General features: G+C 43.0%; 1 protein-coding gene across 10 annotated transcripts in view; it reads right to left on the bottom strand.

Moving 5' to 3' along the window:
* arhgef1a (Rho guanine nucleotide exchange factor (GEF) 1a) overlaps positions 1 to 5,000 on the bottom strand; it is a 62,816-nt gene that overhangs the window by 29,584 nt on the left and 28,232 nt on the right. The window lies entirely within an intron of this gene.

A 5,000-nucleotide genomic window follows, 5' to 3' on the forward strand; every position in this document is an offset into this window, starting at 1 on the left:
CCTGAGGAATGGAGAGGGAGTTTGCAGGAAATATGCAGGCCTGCAGTAACTACAGGGGAATAAAGTTGATCAGTCACACCATGAAGTTATGGGAAAGAGTAGTGGAAGCCTGGTTGAGAGAAGAGGTGACCATCTGTGAGCAACATTATGGTTTCATGCAGAGGAAGAGCACCACAGACACGTTATTTGCTTTGAGAATGGTGATGTAGAAGTATAGAGAAGGTCAAAAGGTGTTGCATTGTGTGTTTGTGGGTTTAGAGAAAGCGTATGACAGGGTGGAAAGAGGAGTTGTGGTATTGTAATGTATTGTATTGTTAATAATGAGAAAGTCTGGTGTGTCAGAGAAGTATGTGAGGGTGGTGCAGGACATTGAGGACAGTGTGACAGCAGTGAAGTGTGCAGTAGGAACGACAGACTGCATCAAGGATCCACTCTGAGCCCTTTCCTGTTTGCAGTGGTGATGGACAGGTTGAAGGACGAGGTCAGACAGGAGTCTCCATAGACTATAATGTTTGTGAATGATATTGTGATTTGTGGTGAGAGAAGTGAGCAGGTGGGGAAGAGACTGGAGAGGTGGAGATATGCGCTGGAGAGAAGGGGAATGAAAGTCAGTAGGAGTAAGAGAGAGTACATGTGTGTGAATGAGAGGGAGGGCAGTGGAGGGGTGTGGTTGCAGGGAGAAAAGGTGGAGAAGGTGGAGGAGTTCAGGTACCTGGGGTCAACAGTGCAAAGTAATGGGGAGTGTGTTAGAGAAGTGAAGAAAAGAGTGCAGGCAGGGTGAAGTGGGTGGAGAAGAGTGATAGCAGGAGTGATAGAAGAGTATCTGTGAGAGTGAAAGGAAAGTTTATAGGACTGTGGTGAGATCTGAGATGTTGTATGGTTTAGAGACAGTGGCATTGAGTAAAAGACAGGAGGTGGAGCTGGAGGTAGCAGAGCTGAAGATGTTGAGATGTTCATTGGGAGTGACGATAATGGACAGGATTAGAAATGAGTTTATTAGAGGGACAGCACATGTAGGACGTTTGGAGACAAGGTGAGGGAGGTGAGATTGAGATGGTTTGGACATGTGCAGAGGAGGGACATGGGGTATATCAGTAGGAGAATGGTGAGGATGGAGACACCAGAAAGGAGGAAAAGAGGAAGAACAAGAAGGAAGTTTAAGGATGTGGTGAGGGAAGACATGCAGGTAGATGGTGTGAAAGAGACAGATGTAGAGGACAGGGGGTCTGGAGACGGAAATCTGTCTATACAGATGTAACAAGCCATTGTGTCTGTATGTTGGTGTCTATATATATATATATATATATATATATATATATATATATATATATATATATATATATATATATAAAACAACAACCTCTCTCTCTCTCTCTCTCTCTCTCTCTATATATATATATATATATATATATATATATATATATATATATATATATATATATATATATATAAGTATATATATATATGTGTAAGGACCATAAGGATATTGATTTGAAGTCTATTACAAAACTCAGAATTAAGGAGACTGATCCAAAGTTCCTGAAATTTGAGTTGTGAAGGTTGTTGTTATTTTCCTAGTAGGAGCTCAGAAATGACAAGTTGAGCCTGCAGTCAAATGCAGCACAAGATGTGATATGAATACTGACTTAGTGTCAATGTTGTTAACTGTTCTCTGGGTGGAGTTACTGATGTGAGGAACAGCAAAGTTCAGGTCTCATTTAGGTCATGTGGAAAGTGTTTTGGGTCCAATTTGAAATATTTGACCTGAAATATGTGTCCCCTGACAGAAACCAGGTTTGTGACACATTGCAACAGAAAATCACATTGGTGTCGCTTCAGTGTGTTCAGAGTTTTCACTTGTTTGTATTCTTAGACCCTGACCAAGCATGAGGGAAAAAAAGCTTGAATGTAAATGCATTAAATCTAACTGTAAAAACAAACTGTGACAAAATGACCCAGTCTATAACTAAAGCATGAAAACTCACACCTTCCACATGTGAACAGCATTTTCTTTAATCCAGTCTTTAGCAGCGTCACTGCTCTGTATTCTTCTTCATCCCGAACAACACTATTATTTTCTTATGTAATTACAGACCTGAGCTCCAGGCTGCGTATTAAACTCTACATACTGCACTGCAATATTCTTTTAATTGTAAATAATGTATGTTTTGAAGTGTTATGTATATGATACTGTAATGTATCCTTCAAAACACACTTTACATATAAATATATATGTATATAATTATATAATTATTATATATGTAAAGTGGGTTTTTTTATACAACAAAAATGTATAAAAAACTTCCGAATGTCAGTGTCTCTGTACTGTAGTTCTGTGACAAGTTGCAGCAGATATAAACCAATTCCAATTCCATAACACATAACACAGAACACAGTGTGAACACAGAAGAACCAGCATTTAAATTTCCATCGTGATTGCAATACTACTCTATTTCTGGTGCTGCGCTAGTCTTTGGACACACTGCACAGGAAACCGAGAGCGAGAACTTCCTCTTTCACATCTGTAATGCTTATCGTTAAGGGTTGCCATGGAAACTTAGGTGCAGGGTGCAAAAAGCACACAAAAAGGCGTTCGGTTTGGTTTGGATCTGTGTTCACTTGGAAACTGAAACTCAACTTCAGGTCATGTGACTTGTAGTCGAGAGATCTGCTTTAACACACACTGAGGAGAGAAGATCTTCGTCTTCACTGTTCCACATTTAAAGCTCCAGTGGCTCTGTGGCCTGGATGCAGAAGAGATTGACTACTTAAATTGCATCAAGAGACTGGATGATTATGATGAAGATGATGCTACACACACACACACACACACACTGACAGCTAATAATAAATTATATCATCCACTGAAGATGTTTAATGTGATCTTTAAAAGAAGACCAGAAAAGAAACCAGTAGTTTTGGCACAACTGTAAAAATATGAAAAGCTTTTGCCACCAGGGGCATAACCAGACCTGTTACACAGTGAGGTGGCCACTAGGGTATACCAGAGTAAACCAGGGTAATCCAGAGTAATCCAGAGTAAACCAGGGTAACATATGGATGCCAAAATCTGTGTATCTTCTGTGCTGGATAAAATATGTGTGTCTTTTGTTTGTCCTCTTGCAAAATACATAATTCATAGTTAATGAAACATTTAGTAGGGGTAAGGTCAAGTAGGCCAGGGTAAAGTCAGGGGTAAACCAGAGTAAAGTCAGGGGTAAGCCAGGGTAAAGTCAGGGGTAGGCCAGGGTAAAGTCAGGGGTAGCCCAAGGTAAAGTCAGGGATAGGCCAGAGTAAAGTCAGGGGTAAGCCAGGGTAAAGTCAGGGGTAGGCGAGGGTAAAGTCAGGGGTAGGCCAGGGTAAAGTCGAGTAGGCCAGGGTAAAGTCGGGGGTAGGCCAGAGTAAAGTCAGGGGTAGGCCAGGGTAAAGTCAGGGGTAAGCCAGGGTAAAGTCAGGGGTAGGCCAGAGTAAAGTCAGGGGTAGGCCAGGGTAAAGTCAGGGGTAAGCCAGGGTAAAGTCAGGGGTAAGCCAGAGTAAAGTCAGGGGTAGGCCAGGGTAAAGTCAGGGGTAGGCCAGGGTAAAGTCAGGGGTAAGCCAGGGTAAAGTCGAGTTAGCCAGGGGTAGGTCAGGGTAAATTCGAGTTAGCCAGGGTAAAGTCAGGGGTAAGCCAAGGTAAAGTCTGGGGTATGCCAGGGTAAAGTCAGGGGTAGGCCAGGTAAAGTCAGGGGTCGCCAGGGTAAAGTCAGGGGTAGGCCAGGTAAAGTCTGGGGTATGCCAGGGTAAAGTCAGGGGTAGGCCAGGGTAAAGTCAGGGGTAGCCAGGGTAAAGTCAGGGGTAAGCCAGGGTAAAGTCGAGTTAGCCAGGGTAGGTCAGGGTAAATTGAGTTAGCCAGGGTAAAGTCAGGGGTAAGCCAAGGTAAAGTCTGGGGTATGCCAGGGTAAAGTCAGGGGTAGGCCAGGGTAAAGTCAGGGTCGGCCAGGGTAAAGTCAGGGGTAAGCCAAGGTAAAGTCTGGGGTATGCCAGGGTAAAGTCAGGGGTAGGCCAGGGTAAAGTCAGGGGTAGGCCAGGGTAAAGTCAAGGGTAGGCCAGGGTAAAGTCAGGGGTAGGCCAGGGTAAAGTCAGGGGTAAGCCAGGGTAAAGTCAGGTGTAGGTCAGGGTAACTTCGAGTTAGCCAGGGTAAAGTCAGGGGTAAGCCAAGGTAAAGTCTGGGGTATGCCAGGGTAAAGTCAGGGGTAGGCCAGGGTAAAGTCAGGGGTAGGCCAGGGGTAGGCCAGGGTAAAGTCAGGGGTAGGCCAGGGTAAAGTCAGGGGTAGGCCAGGGTAGTGTCGAAAAGGTCGGGTTAAGTCGAGTAGGTCAGGGTAAACCAGAGTAGGCCAGGGTCGGGTTATGACTGTGTTAGGGTGACGTTGTCCATGGAAAATACTTCCACTATCTCTGTATCTCCTGTTTGTGTCTTCTGCTTGTCCTCTAGCAAGATACATAAAATCATAACTAATGAAACATCACGCTATATCTTATGATGTATGCTAATGTTATGAATTTAAATAATATAATAAGCAAATGATAACAACGAAAAAAAACTGAGAAAGAGCCTGAAATGTTTTAACTTCTGCTTCTGCAAACAAAACTTTCTTGTAAACTGAGGAACTAAATAACATACAGGATTTTAGATCTATTTCTTTATATATTACACTTTAAGTGATTCTGTTTCTTATAGGATTGAGGGTGAAGACTCAACTTCTGAGACAACATGCATTATTATATAATAACTACAAGGATTATAATGATTACTGTACACTGAGATGCTGCGACATGAGGGACTGTTAGATTAACACCCTTCCATTTCACACAAGTCTAGTGTGTGTGTGTGTGTGTGTGTGTGTGTGTGTGTGTGTGTGTGTGTGTGTGTGTGTGTGAGAGAGAAAGTGTGAATGTGTGTGTGTGTGTGTGAGAGAGAGAGAGAGAGAGAGAGAGAGAGAGAGAGTGTGTGTGTGTGTGTG

Source organism: Silurus meridionalis, chromosome 29 (assembly GCF_014805685.1).
Source record: "Silurus meridionalis isolate SWU-2019-XX chromosome 29, ASM1480568v1, whole genome shotgun sequence".
Classification (NCBI taxonomy): domain Eukaryota; kingdom Metazoa; phylum Chordata; class Actinopteri; order Siluriformes; family Siluridae; genus Silurus; species Silurus meridionalis.